Genomic DNA, 17,237 nt, shown 5'->3' with positions numbered 1-17,237 from the left:
TCAACTAGCTGCCCCAGACCCCCTCCCACCTTCCCTCCATGGTCTGTGTGTATGCCATCATAGTCTCACTGTTGCTCTCCATGGTGTGTCTTGTTTCTAGTGCCCATCCTGCCTGACCTACATGGTCATCTTGCTGCTCCTGCCCTGCCCCCTTGCCCTAGCCCTCTGTTTCCATGTGCAGACCCCTATTCCCTCCCTCCTGGCTTGTCTGTTCAATTGTAATGCCCCTGATCCGTCCCTCCTGCCCTTTATGGTCTGTTATGCTGCAGCTTTCTCTCCTGTCTGTCCATTATGGTCAGCTAGCTACCATTGCCTCTTTCCCCTCTGTTGTCCATGTGCATGGTCCTGTCCCCTCCTTATTGCTTTCTATGGATTGTTGTGCTGCACTCCCGTCCCGCATGCCCTGTGTGGTGTATTGTGCTGCTGCAAACCCTGATGCCTGCCCTGTAGGGTCAGTTTGGTGCACCTCTCCATGTCCCTCCTGTACTCTATTATCCGAGTCCATGTCCCTAAGCCAATTCCTCCTGCCTACCATGATCCAATGTACCATACTTGCGAACATTTTGAACTTGGTAAGAGGGAGATTTTGAAAAAAACTGGGGTACTGATTTTCCCGTTTGAGTTACATTGAAAAAGAGGAGATTGTAGGCAGGAGACAGATCAAATAAAGCCCATTTGAGCTTGAAAACATTGGAAGTTTCCTGGCTGAAACGGGTCTGTTGGCATGTATGGTTGCACTACCACTGCCTCTTCCTTCTGCCCACAATGGTCTATTATATTGCCACAGCCTGTATTGTTGGTTTGTTGCCTCTGCCCCCCTTTCCACTGCCCTCCATAGTCTGTTGTGCTGCCACTGCCCTTCCTGCCTGCCCAGTGTGGTCAAATTGTTGCCTCTGCACTCTCCTACCTGCCTTCAATTTTCAGAGTCCGTGCCCCATGCCTCTGCCTCTCAACAGTATCCCAATGAACAACTAGATTGCTAACATTCTATATTTATTACAAAAGTGTGGAACGCCTGACGTCATCTTGATGTAATCAAAACTGTAATACCTAGAGCATTTCCTCTAGAAATTACATATATGAGAGGGTCTTATTTGCATTAAAATTATGGTTAGTGCTCTAATAAACTAAAATGAGGACATATTTTGTGAGTTTTCAAATAGGGACAAAGAACTTTAAAATTATTTTTAATCTTTATGTTTTTTTATCCAGTTGACCACTTGATTAAATGTTGCACTTAGGGGAGAGGATGTGGTGTTACATCCAGAGCTGCAGACTTTGCAACTGGGGAACCAGGTTGGAGTTTCTGCTTCAGCTCAACATTCTGTGATTCTGGTCAAATCACTAACAGGCACATGCATCAAGCAAAATACCGGTCGCAAACGGGCAGATTCTCAGAATCTGCCCCTTTGCTCCCGGTATTTTTGCATTTGGGATGCATCATCCCAAATGCAAAAATCGCTATTTAAGGAATCTCAAAATTGGGATTCCTTAAATAGCGATTGCATTTAAGGAATCCCTAATTGAGATTCCTTAAATGCAATGCATTACAGTTTAAAAAATAGCGATTTCGCTATTAGCGTGAGCAAATTACCATGAGGCTGGACCTCATGGTAATTTGCGAAAACTGAGAAAAATGCACTTCTTTGCATTTTTCTAAGTTACATGTTGCCCACACACATGCCCTTAGAGCATGTGTGTATGCAACATTTGTGCAGAGTGAACATACATGGGTGCAATAGGGTGTCATTTTGACACCCTTGCACCATCGAAATTGCGGGAGCAATTTGCGAGTACCTACTGGTACTCGCAAATTGCTCCCGCAATCTCTAATTCATTCCTATGGGCCTGGAGGCCCATAGGAATGAATGGGAAGACATTCCTTAATTGCGACTCGCAATTTGCTAATCGCAATTAAGGAATTTGTGGGAATCGCTATTTCTTTAGCGATTCCTACATGCATAGGGTTTTGCTATTCCTTAATTGCGATTCCTTAATAATCGCAATTAAGGAATCGCAAAACCCTATGATGATGCATGTGCCTGTTAATCTCCCCATGTCTACAACCAAAATTAATTTGATCTTGTGTGATGTAACCAATGCTCATGTAACGCACTCCAATACCTGACAAGTCTGCACTATATAAAACTGCAAATACACAAAAAATAAGTGTTTTGCACACTTCTGTCATTGGGCTACATGTGGGCTACATCTGGGTGATATTTGGGCTACATTTTGGCTCTTTTGTCTCTGGTGGCCATCTTGGGAGATTTATTTGTTATGAAGTTTCCTGATTTCCTCATTTACTGCAGTCTCCTCAGTAGGAAATGCTTTCAGTTTTTTTACTTTGATTCCATCAAGAAGGTATTCAGATACGTCACACATTTGCCATAAATTCTGAATGTTAGCACTCTAGTTGCTCATTAGATCACTGTAGTAAAGCTACTGCTCACCACGGAAGTCTGCTGCTGGTATTAAAAGTGAATGTTTCAGCCTGCATATCAGAATGTTTTAATGGAATGGAATGGAATGGAATAAGTTTTTGTATAGCGCGATAGCTACCCGCAGGCGTCCTAGCGCTTTTACAGAATACAAGTGGGTGGCGTGGGTCGAAGTTATTTCCTGAAGAAAAAGGTTTTTAATTTTCTGCGGAAAAGCAGGATGTTGGGTTCAGATCGGATAGAAAGTGGAAGGGAGTTCCAGAGTCTGGCCGCATTTGTTGAGAACATTCTTCCACCACTTCTTTCCTTTTTGAACCTGGGAATGATGACTTGAAAGGCGAGGGTCGACCTCAACTGCTTGTTGGGGTGATAGGGGGTGATTAAGGTGTGATTCAGGGTTGCTCCTTTCCTCCAGTAAGCACGGTGGGCAATGCACATACTTTTAAAGTTGACTCTGTCCTTTACTGGCAGCCAGTGAAGGGCTCTTAATTCAGATTTCACTGATTGCCGTCTGGGGATGCGTAGGAGAGTACGAGCCGCGCAGTTTTGGATAACCTGTAGTTTTTTTAGGGTGGATTCGGGGGCTCCTAGGTAAAGGGCGTTTCCGAAGTCTATCCGGGAGAGGATTAGACCCTGGACCAAAATCTGTCTAGCCTTGAAAGGGAGAAGCGGTAGAATCTTTCGTATGAGTCTTAAAATGCCTATGCAAGTGGCTGCTAGTTTGGTTTCTTGATGGCCAAAGGTTAATGCGTTGTCCAGCCAGATGCCCAGGCTCTTGATGGAATTCACGGCTGGGGGTGCGGGGCCTAATACTGGCGGCCACAGAGAGTCGATGGATTTTTGGGGGGAGTTACCCAACACCATTAGCTCTGTTTTGTCGCCGTTCATCTTCAGGTAGAACTGACTCATCCAGATGCATACTGCTTCCATGCAGCCTCTGAGATCGCTGGAATGAGAGGAGGGATGAGTCAGGGTAACCACCAATTGCGTGTCGTCGGCGTAAGACACGACTTGAACGCCGAAAGGGCGTATTATATCTGCGAGGGGAAGCATGTAAATGTTAAATAGTGTGGGGCTCAAGGACGAGCCCTGAGGGACCCCACAACTAAGAGGTTTGCTGGGCGAGGTGTATTGCCCTCACAGACACGGAAGGAGCGGGTAGAAAGAAAGGAGTGTAGCCAGGACGCAGCAGTGGAGGTTATCCCTAGCTCTGCTATTCTGTGGCATAAGATGTCATGATTTACAGTGTCGAAGGCGGCACTGAGGTCCAGTAAAATAATGGCCGCAGTGCCGCCCTGATCCACGATTTTTCTAGCTCCTTCTGTTACTGCTAATAAAGCAGTTTCCGTTCCATGCATGGGGCGGAATCCAGTCTGAGAGATGTCCAGAGAGTTGTTAGTTTCCAAGAAATCTGTCAGGCATTGGTTTACGTACTTTTCAGCGATTTTAGTCATCCAAGGTAACAGTGAGATCGGGCGGTAGTTCCCTGGATTCGTCGGGTCTAGATTGGATTTCTTCAGGAGAGCCTTCACTATAGCTTGTTTCCATTTTGGGGGACGAGGCCTACTGAGAGAGAGTTATTGATTAAATTGAGAATAGTGGGGAGGATAGTGGGGGTGATAGTTTTAAGGAAACGAGCTGGTGCTGGGTCACTAGGGGAGCCAGATTTGACTTGTAGTATTAAGGATTCTAGATTGGTGGACTGCAGAGGAGGAAAGGTTTCCAAAAAAGTGGGAGGGGAGGATCTGGAGTGCTGTTGAATCGATTGGAGGTGGGGGGATGGGGGGAAGGAGGAGTAGATTGTGGCTATTTTGTTGTAAAAATAGTTGGCCTGTTCATTGCAGCGAGTTTGTGCGGTCAGAGGATCTGGAAGCTTGTCTGGGAGTTTTAGCAGATTTTTTGCGATCTGGTAAATCTCCTTAGGTTTGGAAGCTGCTTCGTTAATCTTATTTTCGAAGAAGCTGGCTTGAGCCTTTTTTATGTTGATTTTATAGAGTTTTAGAGACGCCCGATATTCAGTTTTGTTGGTTTGAGAGTAGTCGAGACGCCATTTCCGTTCCAGCCTTTGGCATTCTCTCTTAAGAGCGCGCAGAATGAAATGATTTATAATGTAACTAAAGTCTTAAAACCTTCTATTAACTGCAATGCTTTTTAATGAGGTGCTATCATGTATATTAGTCCCAAGATGGCTGCCAACACTTCTTGGATGAAGTACTGACAGCCAATCAGATCTCACGATGAGATGTGTGGTTAGGATCCGCCCAGATATATCTATCTTTTTAACTCTAATTTTCTCAGTAACTACTGAACGGATTTACACCATTAAAGCAAAAGGCACGAGTCTGAACTGAGGACTACCTCTTTGCCAAATTTGGTGTAATTCCGTTCAGCAGTTTGGGCTGTAGCTGCGTCAACAGGTCCTATGGGAAAATGCATGGGGAAAATGCGTTTAACCTTCTATTAACTGCAATGCTTTTTAATGAGGTGCTATTGATGCAGCTCAGAATACCCATTCCCTCTCTATTACCACAGATCGAACGATTTCACAGTCACACTCTTCACACAACACATACGCTGGTGGGGCCCATAACACCAATCATTCATTCCATCAAGCGATCTGCACCTTCAAGAGGTAATTGTTTCCGAACGCTGCTTTGGAAGGAATATCTCTGTCCCTATATCACACTTAGCATCCCTTCCAGCAAAGGGTCGATCGGATCAATTTAGTTGATTTGAATTTAATGATAACTCAACTCTTCATAAATGTCAGAACAATACATTCTAACGAAATAACAACCCAACATGTATATATTTCAATTATTCAATATTTATCTAATTAAATGCAGGTTAAAATCTTTGTTATTCAATCTTATTTCATCATATTTACCTATTCTGGCTAATTGTCGTTTTCTAAGTCAAAATCTGGTCATCAGTCAGTTCGTCAAAGTTCTGGTAGATAATATCCGTCATGAAGAATCACCGTCCTCTCCGTCAGCATAACATCAGGATAATGGAAATGACGTTGCCGCTTACCTCTCTAGTCTACCATAATTTATAGTAAAATTACATTCCAAAAGTAACGAGTAACAAATTTGAGAGTCTATGATTGGTCCATCGGAAAACATTTCTGGTGGATCAGGAAACATTCGACAAAGTTCCCATACGAGAAAAGTTTCATTAAGTCAGTGTACGAAAAGTTAATTAGTCCAATGTATCTTTTGTTGCTTATTCAGGAGAGCTGGCGCTTCGCCCAGGGTGTCCTTGATGGGCACAGTCGGGTAAGGTCACCAAGGGGACATGGTTGCTGATGTCAGTGCAGGCCCACTTCTCCATGGTTCATAAGTGATGTCATTTTGCTTAGTCAGATTCAGTCGGCAGCCATTTTGTGGCAGGCCCAAATGGTCAACTTAAGTAAAGAAACACAAGAACGTAATTAATACATTGAAATGATTATTACAATGTTATCCCTTTACTAAAACCCCTATGTGTGTGTATTTATCTAGCAATATGCAACATCAAAAGCAGTTTATACTCATTTTATTAAGCACAAATCACAAATACATCACAAAAGCAACGCTTATATTATTAGTATGTATACGTATTTAGTTCACATATTATTTTAGCCAGGCAAATGCATTCCCACGTGTAGTTCATCTGTTAATACAGTTGATTAATCATCACTCATCAAACTATTAATAGAATTATGATTCATTAATTATTCATTTTAATATAAACATGCAAAATGAAGTGGGCATATAAAAAAAAACGTATTACCCGCTCCAGCAATCCCCCTTTGGTGATTTTATCACCACAAAAAACCCACAAATTTGTGTTTTCTTTTACGGAAATTTTTAAAATGTTTTCTTGCTCAATTCATAATTCAGTTTCACCTTCATCCTCCCTTTTTGCTGTTTCATACATGTTCTCTTTCCACTCCTCCAATTCTATCTCTTCAAATTCTCTTTCTTGTTTCTTGTCTTTTCTTTTAATATTTTCTCTTTTTATTTTCTTCTTGTTTTTTCTATGTCTACAACACATACAACCTAATCTAAGTACTAATAATATGAAAATCACACATGTTAGTGGAAATAATATTTTACCTATAAAGGTACGACCTATTTTTACTAAATAATTCTTAATAGCAGCTATTTTATTACTACTTTTAGTCCAGACACTTTCAACCTCCAATGGTACTATTTTGTCATGCAATTCTGTAATATTTTTGATATAAACTTTTAGATCTTTACTTTCATCAGGAATGTAAGTGCAACAATGTTGTACTTTCAGCATTCCACAGACTCCACCCTCTTTTGCCAATAAGATATCAAGGGCAAGTCGATTTTGCATCACCATAGCACGCATGGCAACCATTTCAGTATTAACCAATAAGAATCCTCCAGCGGTGCTTGTTGACAAGCGATCCACTACAGTTGATAGTTTCCGAATATTGTTTGCATTCAAAGATATTCCCACTGCTGGTATCAATGCTCCAAAAATATCACCTACAATTTCTGCCCAAGTTTCTCTTCTACTACGTATTAATTGATTACTTTGTACATTATTTTCTACTCTATCCATGTGAAATATTTTTGGAAAAACCAGGCCAACATAACATGCGCCATACCAATGGTCTGGCAGACGATAATATGCCTTGTTCCCACAAATGTAATACAATCCAGGAAAGACTGGATCATTTCCACCTCTGAATCCCCATCCAGTTGCAATATAATATGTATCATGGCATTCACTAATACCTATAAAATAATAATCATATTGAGATTTTTCCCTTCTAATACATAATTTCCCTTTTTGTGGTGTATCTATAGCCATAGTTGGACTAACTTCATTTCTCAAGTGTTTTTCTTTATCTACATCCCAAACTGTTTTATCCATCTTTCCTCCTTCTGCTTTTCTTTGCATTTTTAATCTCCTTTCTTCAACCATGTCTAAGAATGTTTTTTCTTCTTTCTTTAAACTGCAAGTTAAATTGTTTCTAAATATATATTCTAACGTTAGTTCATTAATTTCTATGAAAATCTCACCTAGTACTTTTGCAGATTTCGCTGGATTTAATTTGTTATTCATAGGCATTTGTCCAAGAATGTTATCTACATCTGAAAAATAATATTCTAATTTACCTACTTTATAAAATATACTAGTTAACATACTACATGATATCCCATAAGTTGCTGGAAGGTGGTGATAAGTCACTCCTTCTGAAACAGAAGCAGGTAACGGCATACATACGTAGCAATCCCTTACATCCATTGTCTTTACATATTCATACAATAACTTTGAAAACACATTGTTAGAAAAATCAGTTATAGCCTATCCTTATGTAAATGTTCATGACCTATTCTAGTTGGAACTACCCTTTGGGGAACCTTCCCTATGTGAGTTGTATTTTCAGTATGTCCTTCTAATGTACCTAAAGTTACTTTGAAAGAAATTAGTAGAGCAAGTATGCTCCAAAGAAGCATTAATAATCCTGTACAACAACAACACATTTTGCACCATCTTTTCATAAAGGTATATCTACTCTTGTTATCATCTATGTTAGCCATTTTGTGGACCGTGTCTTTTGACTTAGCCTCTTCTACTCCACAACCAGTTTTCTACCTTAAGGCACTAAGCGCCTAATTGGTTATACCATTTCTAATTTTTCTAGTTTAGTTATTATTTTTCTTTTCCAATGATTTTCTTGATCTTATTCAGTTTAACATCTCATCATTTTTCACTCTCCTCTCATCATCCAAATACAGAAATTCCTGAATTTCCGCTTCTTCTCCAATGTCGGACAAGATAACTCTCAGGATTCCTGCTGCTACTTCTTCTTCAACCACTTTTAGTACAGCCTCCTCTGGATTTCCTTGACTATCTGCCTCTTCTTCTTGTTCAGGCAGTGCCACGTACGTCCATTCTGGTGACTTATACTTCTGGTTTGGTTTCCTTGTTCTTTGTTTTCTTCAGACACACTTATCTCTTCTTCTTTTGATTTCTCTTGACTTGACACTTCATTTACTTGTTCAGCCTTTGATGAATTAGCTCGTGTCAATCGATATCTCAGTCTCTTTATCTTATTTGGCCAACCGTCTCCTTTAGCATTTCCTTTTGATTTACCTTCTTTATTGTTTTTCTCTTTGATCCAAGTTCTCTTTCTCAGAACTCGACCCTCAGGTATCTCACTTTCACTTTCTTCAGATTCTGTCTCGACTTGCTTTTTCTCTCCAACAGTTTCTTTTTCCACCTCCTGTTGTAGTTCCCTACTTCTGTCCCTCCTCGGGTCTCCGACACGCAATCTTCCTGCTGTCTACTTGTCCCTTCACCTAACTGAGTGTTGGTGATCCCTACACCTCCTCGGGGGGTTTCCGCAGAAATCTGTCCCTCTCTCTCTATACCTGTCCCTTCTTCACCTTCAAGGATTATATCAGGTGGAATTTCTCCCAATCTTTCATCTGGTACAAATGTTTCTTCTTTTGGATTTTCCTTTTCTATTCTTCTTTTTGTGTTCTTTGCTAGAACCTTGTGTCTCTTGTTCGTCTCCAGAATCTGAACTTGTATCGGAAATCTGTAGTCTTTTCCTCAGAGAAACACTTCGTGGAACTAGAGCTAGTCTCGGCCCTGTCTCCCCCCTTTCAGGGTTTTCTTTTGTCCTTGAACTCTCGTCATCTGAATCAGCACCTGATTCTGAATCATCAAAATATTCTTTATCAGTGCTGTCCACTGGATTCGGAATCCTCAAGGTGTGACTTGCATGGATCCAATTTTTCAGTCCAGCACACTTCACAGCTGTGGTTGTGGTCAGTATGACTTGTCTTGGCTTTCCCCACCTTGGAACCAAGCAATTTCTTCTTCTGTGGACTTTTATTCTCACCCAGTCCCCTGGACTCAGATCATGGGCTGGTTTTCTTTCAAGAGTGGTGGCATCCGCTCCAACCTGATGAAACACAAAATGGACTGTGTCAGCCAGGCCTTTACAGTAATCTAAAACCATGTCATCAGTTATAGTCATCAACTTGTTGGCTGGTATAAACACGTGTCTCATAGCGCGTCCCATGATAATTTCATGTGGACTTAACCCTATGGTTCTGTCCGGAGTAGATCTGATTGTCATCAGCACCAGAGGCAAGACATCAGGCCATTTCATACCTGTGGCCAAACACATTTTCCCTATTCTGTTTTTGATGGTACCGTTCATTTGTTCAACCACACCAGAAGCCTCTGGTCGGTATGCACAATGTAGTTTCTGTTGTACACTCAATGCTTCACAAATCAATCTCATAATCTCATTATAAAAATGTCCTCCTCTGTCTGATTAAATTGTCACTGGGAACCCAAACCTAGGTATGAATTCTCTCAACAGTAGCTTAGCCACCGTCATTCCATCATTTCTTCTTGTAGGGAATGCCTCCACCCACATGGAGAACAGACAGACTATCACTAGAACATACCTCAATCTGTTACAAGGTGGCATCTCAATGATATCCACTTGCATCCTGGTGAAAGGTCCTCCCTCTCGGCCTATTGTTCCTAGTCGCACTACTGTTTTCCTCCCAGGATTGTATTGCTGACATATCAAGCATCTTTGACAAAGGCTCTCTGCTACAAGTCTAAACTTTGCATTATACCAGGTCTGCTTAAATGCCCTAATCATGGCATCTCTCCCTATGTGTCCCTGGCCATGATACATCCGTGCCATGGTAGACATCATGCTATCAGGCATTACTGGTCTTCCATCTCGATAGACCCACACATGATCCTTCTCTCTTGGTGCACATCCTGCTTTTACCCACTGTTTCATTTCCTCATCTCCTGCTTCATCCTGCAGCTGTCTTACCTCTTCCCAAGTTCCCACAATGTTAGTAAACATTAAGGAGCAAGAAGACATTTCCTTTTCCTTTCCCCGATTAATTGAATACTGATTTTGTGCACAATATTGGACCATGTCATTAGCATATTTATTTCCGGTAGTGATGTAATCACTACCTTGACCATGAGCAGCACACTTCACAACAGCCAATTCTTTATGCAGCTGTATCGCCTCAAGCAGTTTTCCAAACGCTTCTGCATTCTTAATTGGAGTTCCACTTGAGGTTAGGAAACCTCTTTGTAGCCAAAGCTGGCCAAAATCATGGACAACTCCGAAGCCATACTGGCTGTCAGTTATCACCGTCACTCTTACATTCTTCCAAATCTTACACGCTCGAGTCAAAGCCATAAGTTCTGCTACTTGGGCTGACTTTACTCCTCGCAAGTGTGATGCCTCCATGACTGCTGCAACTGTGCATACTGCGTATGCTGCACTCAGCAATCCTTCATCCATTCTTAAACAAGATCCATCCACAAACATCACAAAATCACTTTCTTGCAATGGCAGATCATTTATGTCTGGTCGTGGTTTCGTGCAAAAATCAAGTACATCCAAACAATCATGATCAACTTCATCTCTTACTTCCACTCTCTCAGCATCAGGCAATAATGTTGCTGGATTCAAATTCACACATCTCTCCAGACTCACATTGGTTGCACCTAGAATGACCTTTTCATACTTAGTCAGCCGACTATGTGACATGTATTGTGTTCGACTCCTTGTTAAAAGGATCGCCACATCATGAGGTACAAACACTCTCAATGGATATCCCATCACAATTCCTTCACTTTGCTCCAAACTTCGACATGTAGCCGCTACGGCTTTCAGACATCCAGGCAAACCTACAGCTACTGGGTCAAGCATTGATGAGAAATATGCAATTGGTCTTCTCAATTTCCCATGTTTCTGTATTAACACTGAAAGTGCACATCCGTTTCTTTCACTGCAATACAATTCAAACTCCTTTTCATAGTCAGGCATACCTAATGCAGGTGCCTCACATAGACTATCCTTCAATTTCTTGAATGCTGCCAATTCTTCCTTATTCAATTCAATGGGGTCTTTTACCTCATTTTTTGTCAATTTTACCAATGGTTTTGCAATCAGGGAAAAATTACTTATCCACTGACGACAATAACCAACCATTCCTAGAAACATTCGTACTTCTCTTTGGGTCATAGGAGCTCTCATTCCTTTGATGATTCTGATTCTGTCTATCGTCACTTTTCTCAGTCCTTTCTCAATGTTGTGTCCTAGATATTGTACTTCGTTTTTACAAAACTGTAATTTTGCTGGTGACACTTTTAGTCCTCCATCTGCCAAATGATTCAATAAGGCTATTGTGTCTACTTCAGAGGCTTCACGTGTTTTCGATGCCACAAGTAGGTCATCGATATACAGGACCAAAACTGAATTTTCAGGCATTGCTAGACTTTCCAACGATTTCTTCAATAACTGATTAAATATTGAGGGGCTCTCTGTATACCCCTGTGGGATTCGGCACCATGCCAAAATACGCTCACCAAACCGAAATGCCAAAATTTGCTGACTGTCGTGGTGCAAAGGAATTGAAAAGAAAGCATGGCACAGATCAATTACTGTGTACCATTCTGCGTCATGGGGAATCTGATACAGAATCACTGATGGATTTGGTACAATGGGACAACATGATACAATGATTTTATTTACCTTTCTCAAATCTTGCACTATTCTGAATTTTCCATTAGGCTTTTTCAATCCCATTATAGGTGAATTACATGGACTACTCATTACTTCTCTCAAAATTCCTTGCTTGATCATTTTCTCTATCACTGGGGTTACTCCTTCAATTATTTCAGGTGTCAAATTATATTGTGGGATGTTTGGATAGGTTACTCCTTCTTTTACATTTATCTTTACTGGGTCTACATTTCTCATAAGTCCTACATCTTCTCCAGTGAAATCCCAGACTTCTGCTTTTACTGTCTGTTTTAGCTCTCTTGGCAACTCATCAGGGTTGAATACAGCATATGTTTCAGTAACATCATTTTCTCTGTTAGCTATGGTCATTTTATACAATACATCGTCATCTGGCGTTTCAAATGCTATTCCTTCCGGAGTACAAAATATGGTGCAATTCATTTTACACAATAAGTCCCTACCTAGCAAATTCACAGGACTGGTGTCACACACCACAAAGCGGTGCATTTCTGAAAATTTCCCTATTTTAACCTTCACTGGTTCTGTAAGGTACGTTCTAATTTGTTTGTTGGACACGCCAACTACTTGGATCGTTTCATCCGAGAGAGGAAGATTCTTTACATCAGCTGACCTAACAGTTGATCGAGTAGCTCCAGTATCGACTAGGAAAGTAATATTTTCATCATTAACCTTCCCATCTACAAATGGTCCTGTCTGTTCTACTTCTAGAGTTGCGCCAAGTACGCACTCTTCTTCCTCCCTTCGGCACCGTCAATAGCTTTCCTCTGAGTCACTCTCATCACGATGCAGCCAATACTGCGAAACAGCGCTTGCGCGTGGCGGTTTATTTACCTGTTCTTCATTGTAGAATCCCGAATCATTACTATACTTCTGTGTGTTTCTGCTCTGTGGTAAAGGCGGTTTTGGCACCTGATTCTGTGGATTAACAGCCTTCTGCTGTTGCTGCTATTGTCCACTCACCTCATGCTGATGCTGCACCTGTTGATTCAAGGACGGATTTTCATTGTTAGTGCTTGTAGGAAATTTACACTCGGATTTCCAATGCCCTATCCTACCGCAGTTATGGCAGGGGAATTTCTTTTGTGCTTCTTCTATATTACCCTTCCCTTTTCCAGGCCCAAATCTTGGTCTCATTCCTGTGTCTTTTGCTTGTTCCACTAATTGAGCTTCCTGTCTCTCTGCTACCTTTACTTGTGCCCACATTGCTTTTTCCTAGAAACAACAACAGGGGTATACCCGAATAACCCTTGGATACCTGGGTAAAGATACATATTTAAAGCAAAAAAAGTATCAAGGAATCACTACTGAACTAATGCTGTAGATAGAGCACATTTAATTACTCTCTCCGGAATAATTTATATTCCACTGAACAAATCTTACTCAATTTGTCACCCTCTTGGGCAACCGCCTAATCAAAGAGAAAATGCAAAACATATATCACATGACAAATTAAATCACATAACCAACATCACATAAATGTATATCTCACAATCAATAACCCAACGGAAGTTAAGTTCATTATAGTGTCCCCTAAAAGAATTTATAGGGGATCCACAGGGAGGTAGTCAAACCGTGACACACTGTCAGGCTCCGAGTTAACCTAGCTAATGGTGTGTCACGTAAAAGTTCCAGAATCGATTAAAATCCTGTGGCTCCTCCTTTGAAGTGTCTGTCGGCGTGAACACGTTTCAGCCTATCTTCGTTAGCCTCTTCAAGACAGGGGTTTTACATAACTACAAATAAATACAATAACGCACTATTATTCTCATCCACAGGTAAGTATGGAGTACATCAGAGAGACTGATCCATAGCCCAAAGCGTATGCCACAGGGTGCCACCAAAAGACCTTCCCAGCTATACATCCTAACACCAATTGTCGTGGGATTATTCAACAAACGACCAATATTAATAATTCCTTTTAATAATACACCACAGACCCTCCAATTATAGTGTACCATGCGGGTCATAAACGTGCTCTCCCTCTTCTTAATACAGACTATGGATATAGAACGCCGAACAACAACGTCCACCATCGTGCATGCACCCGATCAAATACGAGTCAGAATCCTACTTACATATCCGTGCACAAAAGCTCAACCACGCTCCCGCACGTGAAGCGTGTGTTGTACACTCAGAAGGCTCAACCTACAAAAATATAACCAAATATATGCATCACCATGAATAGGGGCATTTATAAGGGAACCGGTCCTACTCAGGCATTCAACTGTCTCTATACACATTGAACGAGGATAGTTCACCTTCCTGGCAGCGTATAGGATGCATCCACTGTGCCTCTCACTCCCTTGGCTCCCGGCTTAACTCCCAGGAAATAGACGCTAGCACTCCCCTGCAACAATCAGAGCCGCCGTCAGTATATTAAAACGGCGTGTACCAGTAAGCACTCGTATATACTAGGTTAGAACCAGGAAAGGCTTAAGCTAAATCCCCTTACCGGCTAAATACGCACTCTTTCGTTCAGGTGCTTCACTTCTTCTCCTTCACTTGGGCGTCCAACTTAATCCCACAACGCGGGAACACTGCCGTGTATGGGGAAGCGGAAGTGCCCTCCCTTACGTACAGCGTCCCGCCCCTCAGGAGAAGGAACATAGAAAGAGGACTGTGTGCTGCGTCTCGAGTACCAACACGGTGGAAGTGTAATACAACTCAAGCCCACCGATCAGCTCGCCTCATCTTATACCCCACCGCTAAATGATAATATGGGGTGTGCAGAAAAGAGGAGATGTCCGTGACCCCTCCAGTGGTTGTGAGCACATCTACCACAACAACTACACGCTGACTAAGACCCCGTCTAATCTCAACAAACTACTTTTTCCTCATCATGACTCTACAGACAGTGGTGTCAGCTGGGCCCGTCAGCCTGGATCCTCCGATATACTCCACCACTCACTAGTGGGAGAAGTCATTCACACATACGCACAAACAAAAATGATAGTGAAACATATATTATATACAAATATATACATAGTAACATAAATACAGTGGCAGAGCCTATATACAATGGTGGGTCAGCTCTAGTAGCATAAACTCCATGAGCAAGTGAACCGATGCATGGAATGGGCACCTGTCACCCCATTATGGGGACCATACAATTGTTCACCATATTCTGACATCAATGCTGAATCAGCGCCCACACCTCATCTCGGTCATTCAATCCTATGTTGGACATCTGATATCTTTCTATGAGAGGTGCCTCAAGATTGTTAAGGCTCCTTTGAAGGACTGCTCTATTGGATGTCTTCATTACAGCCAGGATTGACCATGTAAATTCATTCTCACCATGTCCCATTTCCACATAATGCTGGACCATAGGAGCCCCTACAGTCCTGCATCGTATACGGGATTTGTGCTGTAATACCCGCATTTTGACGGCTTGCGTCGTTTGTCCAATATAGGTTCTCTCGCATGGGCAGGTCATACAGTAAATTACATTTCTTGTGTTGCAATTTGAGAAACACTGCTGTTGGTGTTGTCTCTTGTGAATCATCACAAATTTCGAAACTTGCGTGTGTTGGCATGCGGCACAACTGTTGCACCTGTAATGTCCAGTCACTGCTGGTAACCCCAAAAGACCTCTCACATCTGTTGGGGTAGGTTTCTGCCAGATCGTTTTTACTAGGTAATTCCTCAGATTTTTACCTCGTCGGAATGCAAATAAAGGCTTCGGGATATTCAAATGGTCAATTAATCTTAAATTCCTGAGAATAATCTGTTTGACTTTGTATGCTTTTGGGTTAAAGGTGAGTACACAGACCAATTGTTCATTTTCCTGTTTGCTTTTAGGTGTAAGTAGATCTTCCCGTGGGGTGTACCATGCTCTCTTAAGTGCCCCTCTAACTAAACGTTTGGGGTACCCTCTGGTAATCAGTTTCTCTTGTAAGATCTTGGCATTATTAAAAGAATCATTTTTATCAGTACAATTACATCGCACTCGCAGAAACTGCCCAAAGGGTAAGTTGTCTCTGAGATTACATGGATGCCCTGATGTATAATCGAGTAAAGTATTGCGGTCGGTAGGTTTGGTATACAAATCTACTTCCAGTCTGCCGTCCCTTTCAACAATCCAAACATCAAGAAAATGAATCTGTGTGTTGCTGGCTGTTTTGGTGAATTTGAGATCCATAGTCCGGGCATTCAGCCATATATGGAAATTTTCCAATTCATCCAATGTGCCTTCCCATATCATGAACACATCATCAATGAAGCGCACCCACTCAAGGATGTGACCCCTGAATGGGGTCGCTTCATGGAAGATGTGTCTCATTTCAAAATGGTCCATCACCAGGATTGCTATTTCCGGCGCGAAACAGCAACCCATCCCTACTCCCTTAACCTGCAAAAATAAATCTGATTTAACGGCGAAAAAATTATTTTTCAAGCAGATCGCCGCTAAAGATAGCAAGAAATCAGTTGGGACAGGATGGGGCCTGGGTCTTTTGTCTAACACCATACGCATCACCATCAGGGCCTCGTCCTGAGGTATATTGGTGTATAGACTCTCGATGTCAAAGGAGACCAACAACTGTTGCTCTCCATTGAACACCGAGAGTTCTATTTTGGCAATGAAGTCCATAGTGTCCCTAACATAAGCTTGAGTTTGTGGCACAAATGGTTTTAAAAATACATCGATGTATTTAGCTAATGGTTCCAAAATTGAGCCACAGGAGGCAATGATCGGTCTCCCTGGAGGGTGTGATACATCTTTATGTACCTTAGGAAGTACATAGATCTGTGGAATCTTTTGGTCAGTAAGGTTCAGATATTCATACTCCTTCTGACAAAGATATCCACACTCCATGGCATCTGTCGTGAGGTGCAATACCTGTGCTTTTAATCTGGCCGTAGGGTTCTCAATCATAGGTCGATAATGATCTCTGTTACTTAGTTGTCACATAATTTCTTCATCATATTTGTCATTGTCCCATATCACTATTCCCCCACCCTTATCAGCTGGTTTTATAACTGTCAGGGGATGATTGGCCGAATCTTTTAAGGCCAACAATTCTTGTTTGGAGAAATTGGATTTAAAAGAAATATGTTTAGCATTTAGTGAATCAACCTCGCGCAGAATTTGGTCCTCAAACATCAAAATCTCATCCGGCATCGGCATACGGTGTGGGCAAAAGGAAGATTTTCTCTTAAGGCCACTGATATTTCTTTCATTACTCTCATTATATTCTGAAAAGAATATCTTAAGTCTAATCTTC

Source organism: Triturus cristatus, chromosome 4_2 (genome assembly GCF_964204655.1).
Source record: "Triturus cristatus chromosome 4_2, aTriCri1.1, whole genome shotgun sequence".
Taxonomy (NCBI): Eukaryota; Metazoa; Chordata; class Amphibia; order Caudata; family Salamandridae; genus Triturus; species Triturus cristatus.
The sequence above is the reverse complement of the archived record's forward strand: the minus strand, read 5'-3'. Positions refer to the sequence as shown.